Source organism: Vanessa cardui, chromosome 9 (genome assembly GCF_905220365.1).
Source record: "Vanessa cardui chromosome 9, ilVanCard2.1, whole genome shotgun sequence".
NCBI lineage: Eukaryota > Metazoa > Arthropoda > Insecta > Lepidoptera > Nymphalidae > Vanessa > Vanessa cardui.
The window spans coordinates 186,320-207,351 of NC_061131.1; positions in this window are offsets into that span (position 1 = coordinate 186,320).

Below are 21,032 nucleotides of genomic sequence, written 5' to 3' on the forward strand. Positions count from 1 at the left end.
GAAAGAAAAAATGAAAAATGTATTTAGGGTGCGGCACAGTTGCAGAAGTATAAATAAACCTGACTAAAATCACCATAAAAATACATAATAATAAAGAGTAGAAGAAAAAGAAGATTAGAGAATCAATGATAGTAGGCAATCAATCTATCTTTATTAAAATTTAATAAACACAAATAACAAATTTAGTATAAACGAGGTATATATAAGGTAGGTAGTAGGTATAACCTACGATTATTTATTTATTTATACATTTTTTATGGTATAGGTTGGCGGACGGGCATATGGGCCACATGATGGTAAGTGGTCACCATCACCCATAGACAATGAAGCTATAAGAAATATTAACTATTCCTTACATCGTCACTGTGCCTGTAGTTACACTATAAATGTATTATTTATATGATACATAGATAAAAACTTTCCATTCAATTACAAATTTATCAAACGAATGATATATGCATGTAGGTAATCACAGTTGTAATTGTAATCAATAATTATAATTATAATAACACAAAGCGTTGTCCGTAATAGCAATATTTATGTTTGAACGTTCATTTAAATACGACAAACTCAAAGACAGCGCGGGAAGGTCCCACCGCTTTGTCCCGCGATAAATTATTATTGTTAGAATCGTTTTCATTCGCGAGACAGCAAATTAGAAAGTTCGAACATATTTTCACGTTATTACAAAATTAATATAAAGTTTTCGAGCCATGATATGTGGCTTCAACAGCTTTAACACAATGTTATCGCGTTATGATGTATGAGGGTCATTCGTATATTTTATCTTTACGACCGACGGGATATGCTACAAATAAATACTACATGTGACTTTAAATTGTCCTCGTGAAATTGTTGCTCATTATTTACAACCAGACAATGTTAGATGTTTGTTTTTAATTAATCAAAATCAAAATCAAAATAAACTTTATTCAAGTAGGCTTTTATAAGCACTTTTGAATCGTCATTTTACAATTAAGTGAAGCTACCACCGGTTCGGAAAGTAGATTCTACCGAGAAGAACCGGCAAGAAACTCAGTAGTTACTCTTTTTTAATATTTAAAAAATACAGCGTCATGTTAATTAAATACAATTATTTCAATTAATGTATCCTGATTGGAAGTCAACAGGTATTAACTCCACGCTTTTTTATCATCTTCAAAATCTTGTATCGAATAGTATGCTTTTTCTACCAATGTATTTTTAACAAACGATTTGAATTTACTAAACGGCAAAGTTAAAAATTTCTGCGGAATTTTATTATAGAAACGGATACCTTGCCCCAAGAAGGATCTATTGACTTTGCGGAGTCGGAAACTTGGCGTTATAAGTTTATCCTTACTTCTAGTGCATATACAATGATTATCACTGATTTTATCAAAGTGATCAATGTTACTGTGAATATACATGATATTGTTGTAAATATATTGCGACGCAACAGTAAGTATTCCTACTCTGTTAAAAACATCCTGAAGAGAGTCTCTAGCTCTAAGATTATAAATAAACCGAATTGCTCTCTTTTGTAAAATAAAGACAGATTCAATATCTGCAGCGTTACCCCAAAGTAATATGCCATATGACATAATACTGTGAAAATAACCAAAATAAACTAAACGAGCGGTATCAATATCAGTTAGTTGTCTAACTTTCCTAACCGCGTATGTTGCGGAGCTGAGTCTTCCTGTTAGGGATGATAAATGAGAAGTCCACTGAAGTCTGGAATCCAATTCTATTCCTAAAAACACCGTAGTATCAGCTACTTCAAGACGGTCACCATTTAAAGATATATTATAATTTTGCTTGCTAACATTAGGTAGGGTAAAAACTACACATTTTGTTTTTTGAGCATTCAAAACTAAATTATTTACCGTAAACCAATTGTGTATCTGTGATAATAAAACATTGTAACGTGGTTTTGTTACTAATTGAAATCACACATATTAAGAATGACGAATTCATGCTTTAAATAATATTTCTATATTACTCCACTTTGTTTCTTTCTGAACTGGTGGTATGATCAATTGCAAAGTAATCATAACGCTTCTACGTTGAATAAAGATTTTTGAATTTGAATTGCAACTTTGACCCCGCTTGAAAGGTTTGGTGATTATTCAAGCACGCTTGTTATTATTTATTTTTGACGATTCAAACCACAACAATTTGGGACGAGCTACTGCCTCATATATGGGGATATATGAGGCAGTAGCTCGTCCCAAATTGTTTTTAAAAAATTGCATCATTGCATTTCTGACGTCACGAATCTTAATTAAATTAAATAGTCATTTCTGGACACGAGTTTTTCTTGCATACGTGGTTTCCCGCCAACAGTACATAAAGTACTTCAGCAAATAAAAATTTATAGTAAAGATAGGCGGAGGGCAAATAAGCCACCTGATGGTTGGTGATCAGCACCGCCATAGACATTAGCAGTAATGGTATAAAAGTAATAATATATCCATTCCTTATATCGCCAATGCGCCACTCACCTTTGGAGTTAAGATGTTTTGATTTGTGGTTGCACTGGTTCGCCCTTAAAATAATACAGTGCCGTAGTTGGTATAATCTTAATAGGAAGGCACAAAGCCTTATCATCAAGTTATCAGATCTATCTTATAATATATCTAATCTATCGTTGTCAACACGCGCTTTAAGTTAGCTTCTGTAATATTTTGAAACCTTTATGAATTTATCATGACTGCATTTGTTATATCCGGTATCTTAATCAAAATATTAATCTTCTATACAAGAAATTTACCTTTGAATTATTATTGAGATTATATATACATTCAAACAATTCAAGTCAAGATGGCCCAGTGGTTAGAGCGCGTGCTAGTGGTTAACCGATGACTAATGGTTCAAACCCAGGCAAGCACCACTGTATTTTCATGTGTTTAATTTGTGTTTATAATTCATCTCGCACTCGGCGGCGAAGCAAAACATCGTGAGGAAACCTGCATCTAACTAATTTCAAAGAAATTCTGTAACTAGTATATCCACCATCCGGCATTCTAACAGCGTGGTGTAATATTTGCTTCAAACCTTCTCCTCAAAGGGAGAAGAGGAAGGCCCAGCAGTGGGAAATTTACAGGCTGTTGAGGTATGTAAAATGTAACATTCAAAGTTTCTGTAATCAAGTCTATTAATAGTATAAATCAAATTAAAACATGACAACAGTTTACAGGATTCATTATATTCAATATGTAAGTCGTATTATTTTGTAGCAGTGAGCTTTATTGCTCCATTAGCGGATTTAGGTTGTGGCTTTTTCTTAATAGATTTTAGATCTATTTTTAGTTTCGTAATAAACAAAGGAAAATAAAAGCTTTTTTAGTGTTTAATAAAAACATATATTATAGTTATTTATAAATCGAAGCGTAAAAATCGAGAAGACTTTGATAGTCCCCCGAAAAAAAAAAACTATTTAATCGATTTGGATGAAATTTTAAATAAACATAGTTATGTTAGCATATTTATTTTATTACGTCATATTTTATTTTTTTAATGTATTAAAGTATTACCAGCATAAATAATTCGATTTAAATAATTGTTACAATTTACGTTGATTCTCAACATCCGTTTTTGACTAAACTAAATTGTTTTTTTAAATAAATCAAAACCGGATGTTGCTACAGTCGGAGGAGGGGCGTGTAAACATTAGATACTAGGAGTAAGCCTAGAAATGGTCATTCCTACTTTAATCGTCGAATTGGAACGATCGAGCAAAATAATCAATCTTGTATCAGTTTTGATTGTGAATCATTTCATGAGAGATAAAGTATTGATTGTGAGGAGATTTTTTGTATTATACCGACAGTTAATAGCGTCATTTAGTGCTAATAATAGCAAAAAGTAAATCCTGTCCCCTCTCGTCACAAGCGGGCAAGGCGCGGGCGATAGCTAGTACTGAACAAAATAAAAATGAAAATACATTTCCAACGACAACAGCGTTTGCATTCAGCTCAATGGAACTGTTTTAAAATTCATTTAACGATTTGACCTACACTGTATGTTTATTTAATCTTTGTTGCGCTTTAATTAACTAAATGTATAATATTATGTAAGTAACATAGGTGTTTTTATATAGTTTGACATGGGGAGGTGTTTTAACTCTTTCAGCGGATAGGCCTGCAAGTAAGTAAGTAGTGTAAGTGGTTCTAGAACGCGTGCAAATTAACCAATGATTGCGGGTTCAAACCCAGGCAAGCACCGCTGATTCATGTGCTTTATTTGTCTTTATAATTCATCTCGTGCTCAGCGGTGAAGGAAAACATCCTGAGGAAACCTGCATGTGACAAATTTCATAGAAATTCTCCCACATGTGTATTCCACCAACCCTCATTGGAACAGCGCAGTGGAATATGTTCCAAACCTTCTCCTCAAAGGGAGAGGAGGCCTTTAGCCCCGCAGTGGGAACTTACAGGCTGTTGTTATTGTTGTCGTAAGTGGTTCGAACAGCTAATATGCACATATTTATTAATGACTAATTGTCACCCATGGATTCACTCGCGTTTTACAGATTGGTTATCATATGTAAGGCAAAAAAGTAGTCTATGTCCATTCTTGAAATTCAAGCTTGCTTCATACCAAATTTCATCAAATTCGGTTCATTGGTTTGGTCGTGAAAAAGCTACAGACTGAGTTATTTTCATATGTATGATATTAAGTATAGACTGCAGGTTCTTATCCTGAATTTTGTCTCATATCAGCAATTCGATTATAGCCTTGGTACATAAGCTGTAATATCATAGGTGATTGTCGTTACACTGACTCACTCACCCTTCACACCGGAACACAAGAAAGAAGAATATGCGAAATAAAGAAAAAAACATGATTATTTAATCACTTCACCTCTTGTAGCGAGTTTCCCGTAAAGAGCATTACATATAATTCAAATAGTAAGTTCGTTTAAAAATTCAAAATAGTAGTTTTACATTATATAGCTACATTACAATCTTAAGAGTCGAGATGGCCCAGTGGTTAGAACGCGTGCATCTTAACCGATGATTGCGGGTTCAGGGAAACCTGCATGTGACAAATTTCATAGAAATTCTGCCACATGTGTATTCCACCAACCGCATAGGAACAGCGTGGTGGAATATGTTCCAAACCTTCTCCAAGGGAGAGGAGGCCTTTAGCCTAGTAGTGGGAATTTATAGGCTGTTGTTGTTGTTATTACAATCTTCAACTTAAATGATGTTAATTTAATAAAAAAAAACGGTAAAATATTCGAATAGTAAAAAGCTAACATAAATATTATTGAAAGGACTAAACTAACTAACTAAGAACTACTGCCATCAGTATGGAGCTTTAGTAACATTGGAAAAACTGATGAATTGCGATTATATACATTCGTTTCCTGACCTCCCAACTTAGCGTGTAACAAAAATCAAAGCTAACGAAGTATATTTCAATAGCTCAATGTACTCGTAGATGTGTCATTACGTGTCACTTTCCGAGCAACACGTTTCGCCGAAGCAGGCGGGCCGGCTCGTATTTTTGTAATCTCCCGGTGCTCCCCCGTCATTACACGACTGCTATTCGCTGATGTCATAAAGAAACGAACTGTTTAACATAAAATAAGATTTTACAGTGTCGGAGAGCGCGGCTGTATTTGACGCGGGATTTATGATTTTAATAAAACTCTCGCTATTACATTTAAGAGTGTACAACTTGGAGCTGATATTGAACTAGAAGTGACATATATTGCTGCCTTTGACATCGCTTGGTAACGACTCCACAATGAAACATATGCAAATTCAATGTGAGAACTAAACTCAGCAAGTACGATTGATATCTCATAACGCAGTTGCTTGAAAAAGGTATTAAACTAAAAACTGGTACTTATTTTAATATTATAATTCGTACAGGCTTATTACATGTTAGTCCACTAGAGAATAGAAAGCCATCAGCCGGCTTCGCACGGGTGCAATACTTGTACTTAATATACCACAGAATTTGTTCATTTAATATATGACATCACATTACAAACTTCAAAAATTATCAGTGTTTCCTATATTGGACAATATAGGAAACACTTATTGTATACAAAAACCTTACTCTCGAATCATTCTATCTATAAAAGACCCGCATCCAAATCCGTTGCGTAATTTTAAAGATCTAAACATACATAGTGACACACAGCAGTAAGCGACTTTGTTTTATACTATGTAATGACGATATAGATACAATTAGGATATATTTGAATACCATGTAAACCATTAGTTTATAAAAGTAAGTGTAGGCTATTTCGTCCTCCAAAGCCTCAACCGAGAGGGTAGAGCTTGATTATAACTGGGTATTTGGGCGCACCCGGCGCAGTTGAGTCACACATACACATTGAATCACGTGGGAGAAACGCGTAAAAAGCGTTTCTCCGGCGAAAATTGTATGCAGTTTTCATATAATTCAAATCAGGGTATGAACAGAACTTCTGCAAGAGCCTTTATCTGTTACGACTTCTATTTGTAAAGCGGTAATGCTATTTAGAATACCACAAGTTCCATAAACGCTCTTCGAAATTATTTCAAATTAATATTTAATTAAACTCATTTCAAAGACAAACGAAAGCGCTCATAATCATACTTAGACTCGGTAAATACATTTGTTTGAATCAAATATTTACATCCTTATTTCAAATCGAACGCGCACGTTACAATGGCGCGCTAGTCGTATTTGCTAAACATCGGTTTAGATAATTGAATATCTGCAGAATACTGAATAATATAAAAGCAATTTAATTTGAATGCTCAAATAACGTAGTCGGATGTGTTGTTTGAATAATCGACGAAAAAATAATAATCAGGTTACAATATACCTACAATTTGATACCTAAATAAAAGCCAACATACTCAGCGGATGGAACACTTACATGACTGTAATGGTTCGTAATGCAGATTCTACCGTGAATAACCGGCAAGAAACTCAGTAGTAGTCTATTTCATCATGTAATAAAATATTTTTTAAAAAAATGACACCGACTTCAAAGTGATCACTAAAATATAATAAAATAATTTGATTTAAACACGTATTATTGAAATCGGCCGATCGTATGTAAATATTTCTACACTTTGTTTTTCACTCAAAATCGCCCGAAAGTGTGAAAATATGCCTATAAAATATGAGGGTTCCCCTCATTTTCTCCAGGATCACATCATCAGAACCTATTCTAATTAATATCGGACCAACTAGAAGGTGCCACCTTTCAGACAAAAAAAAAATACAAACATACATAAAAAAAAATTCCGACGAATTGATAACCTCCTCCTTTTTTGAAGTCGTTTAAAATTACAACCATGTTATTGTTCTATCCACTGAAGATGTAGCCTTCTTTCACATAATAGAATTGATAAATGACGATTCAAAATTGCTTATAATATATAGCCTTCTTGAATAAAGAATATATTGATTCTGATTTTTTTTTGATTACGTGGATCTTGACTAAAAGTGTCGGGTTAAAATATTCCTAGAAATTCATGCCATAAACTGTTTTCTATTAGATTAAACACAGTGAAGAAATAATGGATACATCATACGAGTATATGAGCTTAAAATAAATCTGGCACGTGTGTCCACGAAGCCATTAGTGCGACAACCATGCCAGTCACGTGACCGAAAATACGCTCACACGAAATGTGATGTAATATGAATTTATTTACGTCTAGACTAAGCCTACGCAGAATAACGCCTGTATCAAAGCGTTGTATAAATAATAAGAATGCAAGAACATTTTTTTGAAACTTGTTAATGGTATTGCGAAATTTAATAAAATTTCTGGGTTAAGGCCTCTGTTATGGAAAAAAAATAATTAGACCATGTTATATGTTACTCTCTCTTCACGCAGATTCACTGTGAGATCTCTGCAGCATTCCAGATAGCATATTTCATCTCAATGTTTTCCTTCACCGAGCACGAGATGAATAATAAATAAAAACAGCGAACCCACTGCGAGTTCTATTCAAACCCGCTAAAGCAAGGTTAAATTAGAATTACATTCTAAGTAATGAGCTAAAACGGTACGTACATACAGGAACCGTTAAAGGAATGATTAAATGAGAATTAAGTATCGTGAAACAATGTTAATTTTAATCAATTATAATGATGTCGAAATTAGTATATGCGTCTTACCAGACAAGCACCGTGTCTCTACTTAATTTATATTTATAATTCTTACATGATATGTTCGTTGATAAAGGACATCATCGTGAGGAAACCTGCATATATCGAGTGAAAATCAACCGCATGCGTGTCCACCAAACCGCTTTGGAGGTGCTGCTGGATTTTGGCTAAATTGGCTCTAAAGTTTCTGGAGACCTTAGTCCAGATATCACTCACTGCCTGTAAGTTTTTTTATTATTTTTTTTATTTTATGGAATAGCTTGGCGTACGAGCTTATGGGCCACCTGATGGTAAGCGGTCACCATCACCCATAGACAATGACGCTGTAAGAAATATTAACTATTCCTTACATCGTTAATGCGCCACCAAGTTTGAGAACTAAGATGCTATGTCCCTTGTGCCTGTAATTACACTGGCTCACTCACCCTCCAAACCGGAAAACAACAATACTGCGTACTGTTGTTTAGCGATAGAATATCTGAGGAGTCGGTGGTACCTACCCAGGCGGGCTTGCACAAAATCCTACCACCAAGTCTTTTACTTGTTTTTGTTTGAAACCGAAATTATATGTTAGTTAATTGTTTCGTAAAAAGTTAGTTTAAGATAATGCGGTGTCTATTATTTTAATAAAATCGCGCGACTTAAGCAACTCGAACAAGGACTTTGTGTATAAACTTGCTTTAAAGAATATTAATTATGTATACTTGTTCGCTGTGAGTTTAAAGCTTTGGTAACGTTTTATTAATAATGGTTTTTAAAACTATGAAAGATTTCGTCGTATATTTATTTGCGAAATTATAAGTAACTGTTATGAGTGACTTTAAATTGCTATATTTGAATAATATATATCGCAGAAAATGTAGAAGGAGATACTATAAAAATGGCACTTCTATATCGTATAAACTTGACCAACATTAAGAATTGTGATACGTCATAATAAAACACTTTTATAAAAAAAAAAAAAACAATTACCTTTCGGTGAGATAATTGTTTTGATACTTTTTATGTTGTTTTGTTCATAAAGTAGTTTAATATAGTAGTTTTCATTGATGCTGTGTGCGTTTGTCATTGATGTAAATATCTGTTACACCTTGGTTGTACTAATCAATTATTTATGCTAAATCACTACCGTCACATTTCATAGTCGTATTCACGGAGTCACAAAAGTCAATCTGAAATTCTGTCCGTTTATAGCTCGTTATTCAAATTTTACGTAGGTGTCATATTTATTAGGCTCGGTGTCTTATATAAATGTGGCCGCGCAAGTGAAACTCATTGCGACAAAATCTCTATCGAGAGATTTTGTTAATTTGCGCATCGGCGCAAGATCGTACTCACAGCGAAGTGTCTGCAGCTTCGTCCGAAGCACAGAACTCTTCGGGAAGGTCTTGCTTCAAACATGGGCGTATAAGGCCAACGAATATCACCGTGTTATTAATATAGTATGTGTATGTTTGACTTATATATAAAATTAATAAATGTCAAAAGAATGTTTAAGTTCTTTTTTATGTAGATCGAATGAAATGAAGTAAATAAAAGTAAAATAATAATAATCGCATCGACATACACCCGCATACGCACTCTTGCGTTATAAGCATCCGCAGTTATTGGAATAGTGAAATAAATAAATCGAAGCCTCGAGTGGAATACATATGCTTCTTGAAATATTCCTTTTCCAAGAGCATAGTTTAATGGAAAAAGGTTGTTGGGTTGACTGAGCTATTGATTCCCCGCGGCCGGGAACATATTGTACGATTAAGTGGAAGGTTAAGTTTAGTGGTTCATGGGAAAAGTGAATGCTGAGAAGCCGGTGCATGGCGGAGAATTAATTTTCCTCTCTGGTCGCTGGCGTGGGAATAATATTTTATTAGGTTTTAATCGAAATCAGTTTTGCGTTTGCCATTAAGTAGTCTTATACAGTCAAGATGGCCCCGTGGTTAGAACGCGTGTAATTTAACCGATGATTGCGGTGATATATTCTCAGCAGAACATAGATATCATTCATCTCATTTTGTTTTGTTTGAAGAATGTATCAGTGTAACTACAGGTCAGATAACAGCTTATTTATCTGGTTAGTGGCGCATTGGCGTTTTAAGGAATGGTTATTTTTTCTACGACACACTATCTATGGACAAAGGGAAGGATTAGCATCAGGTGGCCTATTACATACAATTGTAGCAGTATTGTGTAAAAAATACTCTAGTGTATGTATTGGTGCACTCCTTAGTCTCCATCCCACCAACGACAACAGATAAAAATTCTGACGACGTACCAAAAGTTTAACGCACTTTCTGAAACACAAGTTAAAACTGCTATCTTTGAACTCTATCAACTGAAAACTGAAATTGATGACCTCCGTAGTCGAGTAGTATTTACGCCGGTTTTCATGGGTACCCCACTCCGAGGTCTTGGGTTCGATTCCCGGCCGAGTCGACGTAGAAAAAGTTAATTAATTTTCTATGTTGTCTTGGGTGTGGGTGTTTGTGATACCGACGTTACATCTGGGATCAGAGTTATGTATGTGATGATGTACAATATATTTATACTTATATATTTAAAGCCTATTCAGTCACTGGACCGACGAGCGGACTTTCTATATAATAGAATAATTCAAGTCATAACTTCTCGATTCCGCATCAAAACCCTCTTCACGACTCCAGTTAAGTCTGATTATTTTATTTAAAAGTGGGTACGGGTTATTTACGCTGCTCTATAAAATTAACCCGCTTTTAATGTCGGTAACGAGCGATTAACTACAAAAACGACTACGCTAAAGTGCTCGTTTAAATGTGCTGTAAGAGAATAAGCCTTGTTAAAACTAATTGAGTTTGCCGTGTACATTCGAGTTTAAACTTTTATATAACAATGGACACCACGGGCGACTCACGATCATACTCATCGGCTGGTGACGTCGAACTAACGTTGTATACAAATCTGTTTATACTGATATTATAAAGTTGAAGAGTATATTTTTATGTAAACGGACTAATTTGAGGGCAAATGAGCCCGATTTAAAAATTACATAATGATGATGATGATTATGACATGGCTGAAATGGTATTGCTATATGCCTCTATACCATTTCTCATATCATGTTACAATATAGCTGATATATGTAGGACTACATTAAGAGCCTTTAAATTTCCCACTGCTGCGCTAAGACCTCTTCTCCCTTTAAGGAGTTGACTTGCAGTATATTCCATCACTCTGCTCCAATGCAGGTTGGTGGATACACATGTGGCAGAATTTCGTTGAAATTAGTCATATGTAGGTTTTGTCACGATGTTTTCCTTCACCGCCGAGCACGAGATGATTTATAAACACAAATTAAGCACATGAAAAATCAGTGGTCCTTGCCTGGTTTTGAACCCGAAATCGGATACGCGTTCTAACCACTAAAACATCTCGGCTTTTTTTATCGGTTTTATGTAGAACAATGTTCTCAAAAAATGTACATGTGTTGTAACGCATGTGCGCTGTAATATATAACCAGACGAAAATTAAAAAGAATTACTATCCAAACGAATAAGTAATTACTGTGCAAACGTTAGCAGCGCTTTCCTGTTGAATCGTAATTCCGATTCTCGGGGCAAAAAAATTAACCAGCTCGCCTGACGCCGGCGGAGGAAATAAGACGGGATATTAAGTCTTTTATAATTTTTTTGCACTTTTACTCGCAGGTCTCTGGCTGCGAGGTGTTCCAACTGCAAACGACACAAAGATATAATTTGAAATAAGACACGAATATTAGCGCCGGTTGGGCGCTTCGACATTTCCATTCATAGAAAATGTTTTTAATTTAACTGCGAGAGACAAACCATGACATAAACGGAATAAATATTAATTAAAAAAGGAACAGCGACATTTTTTATGATAATGATTGTATGCATTTTGTATGTCGTAGTTGAGTTAATAGGTCTTTTTGGTTGAGTAATCTGTCTATCAGCGGCCTGGATGACTTTCAGCCGATATATCTCCCGTTCATAGAATACCGTAATTAGTTTAAGACTCACTTTGAAACGAAATCTATATTGCACAAATTTATTTATTTATTTATTTAGGTACAACCAACAGAAGTTACAACATTAGTAATTGCATAAAAGATGTTCTTAGACTAAGAGTTAATTGCACTTCCAATTACAGATCATCACAGCATGCATGAATAATTGAGATACAAAAAAAGTAAACATGATTAAGTTACGAGAAACATCAAAATTATTAATTTAGATACAAATTTGGTATACAATCAGAATTTACAATTTATTTAGTTGTATATGTATTTTATATCTCTCATATATGATAAGATGGTAAATAAAACATGACTGGGAAGAGCCGAGTTTGGTTACCACATTTTTTGACCGACAAAAACAGCTTTTGATGAGCGGATAAGGAACCCGGGACTTTAGTACACTGAGCTAGCCACAAGACCAACGAGGAAGTCTATCAAAATAATTTTATGAGGATACATAAAAGTGTTGTAAATATATCGTGAAGCTACCCTAAGTGTAACTACTTTGTTATCGTCCCCTAGAGCTTCCCGGGCTCCAGATTACAAGTGGTCCGTTCTGTAGCAGAATGATAACAATTTCAATATCCGTAACGTTACTCTCATAGGAAATATTACTATGAAATGATCAAAATCTACTAATTGAACTGAATTGCGAATTATATTTGTCGAATTTTGAGGATTTCGTTTTGTAACAAGATTGGAGCTGTAGTTCGCTCATTATTTATTACTTTCCTCATAAGGATGTTTAATAGATTATTCTGATTGAATATATAATTATAGATTATTTTATTATATTATAATAATAGATTATTCTTATTGAGATTGGCGTATATATATAAATTAATTGCGATACTTTCTCACCGTTGAGCTGAGATGGCCCGGTGGTTAGAACGGGTGCATCTTTACCGATGATTTCGGGTTCAAATCCAGGCTAGCACCTTTATAAATATGTGCTTAATTTATGTTTATAATTCATTTCGTGCTCGGCGGTGAAGGAAAACATGGTGAGGAAACCTGCATGAGTCTAATTTCATCGAAATTGTGCCACATATGCATTACATCAAACCGCATTGGAACAACGTGGTGGAATATGTTCCAAACCCTCTCCTTAATGGAAGAGGAGGCCTTTGCCCAGCTGTGGGAAATTGACAGGCTGTTACTGAACTGTACTGTACTCACTGTTGAAATCTAGATAACTTATTTGAATTCGCGATCTACGTTAACATTCCATTCTATTCAACTACATCCTTTTTATCATTGTCTTACAGCTCAGATATGAAATACCCAACTTTATATTTAACATTAATCCCAACATAATTCTTCAGAACTACTTCATCGCGATCGTTTAATTTGAATACACACAAACACCGTTAAATACTTGTTCAATTCCCATAATGGGCTTGTTTTAAGGCAAACAAATTGCAATTTGAATAAGACAAATTATGATGAGAATGTTAATTAAAAAGAAATTGCTGCAAAGGTATACAATGTGATGTTGATATTTCATTAGCCCAGTGCCGCTGCCCCCCGGGGTGCGAATTACATCGAATATTTTCAGGCTGGATGTAAAAAGGACGAAATTAGGGCTCTTAGAGGCTCAAACTCATTTTTTATAATCAAATTTCATTCTTTCTTTTTATAATGAAATATTAGGATCACTCCAATTTCATTTTGTTTACTTTTAAATGTAGAAGTAAAGTAACACTATCTTACTATATCACTTATGGGTTAAAGCGTGATCAAAAGATTTGGAGCTCATTCCATCACGTTGATTTAATGGGTTGGTGGGTACAAATATGACAAAGTTTCATGACATATATGAATGTGGGTACCTTATTGATTGAATGGTAAACATAAATTAAGCACCTGATGGAAAAACAGTGGCGCTTGTTTATTTGAAACTTCGCTAAAGGTATTGTAGTCTAGCCCATCTCAGCTCGTAATTAATTATTAAACAATATTCAAATCTCTGAGTTCATTCCGCGCGATATTTATTTGCAAGTAATGAAATATTTCCCAACGTCAGTAATTTGTTACGAATACTTCTTATAACTAAATATATTTATGAATTCGATATTCAATTTATTGAATATAATATCAGCGACGTTATTGTAGTACATAACTAGTTAGAACTTGAAGAGGCACTCGAACCAATTACTCCGACTGTTGAACGAAACTTGCCTTAGTTATTATAATAACTTTATTTGCCGACTGCGAAACGTTGTTTATTTTCAACTTTTATGGATATCGCTTGAGACGTTACGGTAGGACTTTGTTATAGACTTACGGTCGCTATACGAACCGCCTATCACTGTGTGATATACTTGGACATTGCAATCTTTGTTTTTGTTCGATTAACTTCAATTAATTTTAAATTAATTAATATGTAACGATGAAGAGTACGTTTTGAAATGCGTTAATCCCAGAAACTAGCGGTTCGATTTTCGAAAATTGTTTACTAATTAAGCATTGTATTGAGAGCCTATAATGTCATGTTATGAGCCTCGGGCAAGCTTAAGGTTTAATGAGAGTGTAACCGTGCGTGATCCTTACTATTAATAACATAATGTCATTAATCAAAACGCAAAACTTTTTCAAACACTAATAAAGAAAATCTTATGTTGTAAGTAATTGTTCCTTAATTAATTATGTAGTACTATTTTTATACTACTTTGGTTTTAGTGTTTTTTCAAAGTCAAAGAACATATCATGTAAGTTTCTTGGGTTTGTGACGAATCGGCGATATAATGAATGGGTGATATTGCTTACTAATATCTATGGGTGGTGGCGACTACTTACGATGAGGTGGCCCATTCGCCCGACCATCATAATAATACAAAGAAACCTTTGCGCAAGCTTCAACGACAACTTTCTAGCGTCCAGCTCAACTGGATGAATTATAGAGGAATACAAACAAAGACAAATTGAGTTTATATATTAAAATCATTACTTATTCATTTTAAATGTTCATATCCCTTAACGTAATATTGTATATTCTTCGAAAATGTTTCCAAATGTATGTTAATTCCGCAAACCATTAACCAAAATGAACTGTAAAGGTGAGATTGTTCTAATGGCACATTCTGGCTTAGTGGAGCTTAGTCAGCGTATATTGGAACGTAGCGTGCGGGGCGGCGTTTGTGTGTACTTTGTATACAATGCACATTAGTTGCAGCGCAAATGTTTGCATTCTAAGGCCTCAGATTGCCGATCTAATAACTAACGTGTGTATTGACCAACTTGATATAGTTTAATGTTCGGCCCCTATGATTTCGCTGTGGATTCTTGTATTTAGTTTGATTCGAAGTTCATCGGGTAACACTAATACAGGGTGATGTTTATGCGCCCTGTGCGAGTGTAGGATCCACTTTAGTTGCGCAAACATTTACAGTCTCGAGGCTGCGGATCGTGGAGATCTAATGTGTTATCTCTGTATGTCGCACTGTTCAACGTTTAACCCTAATACTGTTAAATGTAGTACCTTAACATCCAATATAAATAATTTAAAAGGCTATTAATTTTTTGTTTCTTTGATAATAGTTGTTTTAATCGAGTTGAGTTTTATTTGTACAAGTATGTATGCACCTATTTGCACTTTATAGATAAACAAAAAAGTGTTTAAAGTTAAATCGGAAAGACATTAAGAAACATATATGTAGTAAGTACATAAATTAACCATTACTGCGATACTAAAATAATTTATATTTAATTTGTATTGTATGAAATCTTTAATGATATCTGTAAATAATTTATTCGAAAATTCTCATCCTATATGACGGAGAAGCTGGTCTGGGCTCGTTTTTAAAAACCATGACGTCAGCATTTGACGTCACGAGTCACGGTTTCGCTCTCTATCCATTCTCGAAGGTATGACATCAAACTCGGGAAATATTCTTCTCTGATTTATTCCAAGCTGAGGAGGTCCGATTGCACTGACGGCTCGAACATGTTTATCGATACCGGCACTCGGCTTTTTAACAAAAATGAAGTTAACTATTAATTCAATATCAACACCTTTCTATGGAAGTTAAAATATTTCAGACTAATTTAACATCTTAGGACTCGCTAAATATTATTAATTTAATAAACAAACAGTTTTAAATTACTATAATAATTTCTTTTTTGTTTTGCGCCGACTTATATTATACGTAGAAGTATTTCTTTACAAACGACGTAATTTTATATCTTTCCTTTAGACAATATGCTGAAGTTTCACCGATTAGTTGTTACGGCCTTTTCGAAATGAGAAAGTTTACTTGTTAAGGATATTGTTAAAGGTTGCAATGATTCTAATCTCATTGAACAGCAAGTCTATGTAAATATCGATGGTAGTAATGGGCGGGTTTCGCGATATTTGATGTTTATTGCGGCGGGAACCAGCTCGCCCTTTGTGCGCTCGGCTCGGCGCAGGCCAACAATGCTCGGTCGACCCACAAAGCCCGCCAAGATAATGGATATTGCTTTTCTTGCGAGTTTCAAAGCTGCCTACTTTAGAACCTCTCATAATCCGCTTACAGCTCGCGCAAGTACGTTATTGTGCTTCGGCGGAAACATTTCCTTGGTCCGACTGAATTTCCGGACCCCTGATAGTTGAGCGAATCGACTTTTATGCTATACCTTATTTATTTTGACTTTAGCCGAAATAGTGGAATGGTAAGAACACATTAAGGTACACGAAAGTTTACCGATTCAAATCTAAACAAGCACTGTTTTCATTTGCTTGATTTTTCCTAATAATTTATCACACTCTATTGAGTGAAAATAACATCGTAAGAATATCTACATATATGGGTTAAGTGACACTTCGTATCCATCACTCATTGGAATAAGTTTCGTGCCTTCTCGATGGATTGGAAAATGTGGTCCAGTTACAAATAAAATAAACAGCAGACAGCAGCAGCCTGTAAATTTCCTAAAAATTGAGGAGAATGTTTGAAACATATTCCATCACGCTGTTCCAATGCGGGTTGGTGGAATACACATGTGGTAAAATTTTTATGAAATTAGACACATGCAGGTTTCCTCAAGATGTTTTCCTTTACCGCCGAGTACGAGTAATATTCAGCGGTGCTGGCCTGGGTTTGAACCCGCAATCATCGTTTAAGATGCACGCGTTCCAACCACTGAGCCATCTCGGCTTCCATTTAAAATCAGCTTATTAATTTTACTGTAGTTGAATTTATAAAGGCTATGCTTTAAATACGAATTTAATAGTTCAATAAATATGTTTAGCGTTAAATGAAAATTCATTACGATTTTGGAAATTCATTGTTACCGCACTGACGCAAGCTGTCATGCAAAGCAACAGACACACTGTGTTCGTGGCCGTGCATCGATTCGAGCAGACGGCTTCCATACACTAAAGCATTACGTACGTTAATGTCACGTGGAGTGCGACGGACAGAGAGAGGGAGCGAGACGTCGATAGTACCTCAGATATCAGACAATTTATTCCTTACGATATTTTCCCTGAACAATTTTGTATAAGTTGAGATTCCTACTGAACTTATAACATTGAAAGAGAAATACGTATGAATTAACAATGAGCTAATAATGTATAATCTCATAGAATTGTATTAATTTTTAGTGTGTGTGTCATTGTGATATTATAATTACATAATTATTATTTATGATTATGAACGTCGAATTGTTCTACTCATTAAATAATTACAAGTGAAAACACACACTAACGGTGTGTGATATGATTTCGTTTCAATATTATTATGCTGTTATACTTTGGTTTCCAAAATAATACTAAATATTATAATAGGCTTGTCACACGAAACTCCAAGTATTTTGGTATTTAAATGGGTAGCACACAGGCTTAATTTTTTCTATGAGCTCTTGTAATTTCAAGCAAAAAGAACATGCCATTATTCCATGGCATTTAAGGTGTAATTAAGAGTTAATATTTATATTAATGCCAGTGGTTACCATCATATGGTTCATTAGCCCATCTCATGCATATACAAATAATATAATTACCCTAGTACATGTCACAACTAGATAAGATGTCATTGTTGTATCCATTTGATTGTATATATGTATGATCATAATGTATCGTGTATAATAATACGTAGGCGGGCGTAGTGCTCGTAGTGTTTGTGCGACAAAGACCTTAGAATGAGTGGTGAGCGGACTCAATTACGTCGACGGGACTATAAATTGTTGTCCGCAGACCGACACGGCAATTACTGTCGCCGCTCATCCGCAAAACGATGTTAATAGCTCACTGATTCCTACGTTTTGTGCGCCGTTTTTATTGTCCTAAGTAAATCTATTGTAAAATTCGAGTTAACACTGTTTTTTTATTTGTTACAATTATATTGGATTGATTAAACACACCATAGATGAAATAATTACAAAAAATATTTTAAAAGAATTGAAAAGCATCTACGTTTCCACTACTGAGTCGAGATGGCCCAGTGGTTAGAACGCGTGCATCTTAACTGATGATTGCTGGTTCAAACCCAGGCAAGCACCGCTGTTTCATGTGCTTAATTTGTCTTTATAATTCATCTCGTGCTCAGCGGTGAAGGAAAACATCGTGAGGAAACCTGCATGTGACAAATTTCATAGAAATTCTGCCACATGTGTATTCCACCAACCTGCATTGGATAAGCGTGGTGGAATATGTTCCAAACCATCTCCTCAAAGGGAGAGGAGGCCTTTAGCCCAGCAGTGGGAATTTACAGGCTGTTGTTATTGTATTTCCACTACTGAGCTAAGACGGAGCCCGTAGACGACTGAGAGCTTATTCCAATCCGTTTAATGATGATGAAAATGTCCTCCTGGCCGCTATTAACATTTCCAATATGGCCGAAAAAAGTTACGACGTTGTATCAACGTGTTTATACTTTTTGAGGCACGGTGTACTTATTTCCCATTTTTAGACTCTGTGCTGTTCATAAGAATATTTCCTGGATATGAATCTAAAAGTTGGGAACTGCAGCATTTTCTTTTAACTAAACCAATGAACAAAATATTTTTGTACTGATTGGTGGAAATGTTAGTGGCCAATTATTGTCCTACAAATGCATGCTTTTTTGCTGTATTCCTTCGCCTGCCGAGAAAGAAATATATTATACGCCCAAATAAGAACACATGAAACTTTAGTATAGTGTTGTGCTCGGGTTTAAATGTTTGTATAAGATTCAAGTATTCTATAAGGAATGTTTCAGTTTCTATTTTTTTTTTCTAAACATATCTTACGTTACGTTATTCTGTAAAATCTTATATGTCTTTAAAATGTTTCTCTGAATAACGCACCCCAGATTAATTCCCTAATTTATTCGCGATTAACCTTGAAGCGATCTTGATTGAAATAATTTACAAATTTTGCAATTATGTACGCACTTGTAAACGAGACTAATTACGCGAATAATCTTGAGCGGCGGTCGCTTTCATTTGTCAATGAAATTATAATACTAAGTGTTATTTTTGGTATTTATAGCAGCTTTGCTTGCTTGCGTTAATTAGGATGTTGGATGTCTTGTGTTAGGCAAAAAGTTTGCTTTATAACAAATTTCATCAAATTCGTTTCAGCGGTTTGCTGTTAAAAGCTCCAAACAGACAGACAGAGTTACTTTCACATTTAGAATATTAATAATAAATAAATTCAAAAGACCTTGGTTATGAGGAACATACATCTTATACTACATTCACAAAATAAATCAGTAGCGAATATTGTTTTAATAAAAATCCTTATAAAATACGTCTAAGATTTAAATCACATATGAAAGCACTGGATGATTGACAGAGAACGAACGAAACCTTAGAGGGTTATCATTTACGGTCACGCGGGTTAGAAAAAATTGCGGTCTGTTGAAATTTGCCCAGCGCGTATGTTTCGCAGTCGGCGAGGGTAGCCCTCATTCGTTTCCTCTGGGGACGTGATACCGACTGAGGATCGTGCACAGGGCTGATACTTCTATTTCGTGAATTGGCTCATCCCAAGATATCGCAACTTTTAATCTAGATATGTTATTTAATAAATTATCATAATTGAATATGAAATTTCTGAAGAACAATTTTAGATACGGTAATATTCAAAGGACATCAATTCCCAACCGTGTTCACAATTTTGTATTCTAACAGAGGTACCCTTTTCATTTCTTAATTCTCATAGTTATAAATTGCAGATTTTAAAGATGTTTTGTTAAGCCCTTACAACTGATTAGATTCTTGTAAGACGAAGTAAAGAAGTCGATTATTTCAAGATTAAAGTTTTCTATTATTTTGTACGTAATATAATATGTATTTTCTTATCTCTACTTCTCTGATCTACTGAGAACTCCTTAACTCCCGAATATCTATCCAATGATTAAAAAAATTAAAATAAACTTTTTTCAGGTAGGCTTTTACAAGCACTTTTGAATCTTCATTTACCATTATATGATGCTGCCACCGGTTCGGAAAGTAGATCCTACCGAGAAGAACCGGCAAGAAACTCAGTAGTTATTCTACTTATTATAAAAATTAATCATGATCTGAAGCAAAATAAACATAACTTATACAACATAGGAGACTTATAAAACATTTGACTCGTGTTAATTTAAAATATTTATTTAAATATAAATCAGCGATTGGTTTAGAATATATGTTAAACTCAATATAATCAAAGACATATAAAATAAAATATTTTATGCATACTGAAAATGTAAAGGATGAATTGTTTTATCTGTAACCGCAAAAAGTAATTATAAATTTCATTGTAATGTTTGTTTTGCGTAACTTAATCATCTGGAAAGATTGTATGGTACACTTTCTTGGGCGGGCGAACTCTCTCGCATAGCAAAGTTAATGTTCCATACGGGCAAATAAATAGAAACAGTTACTCGAAGCCGCAGAGCCGTTAGAAAACCCCTTGAATCCACAAACTGGGATAACTTCGAGGAACATACAATCT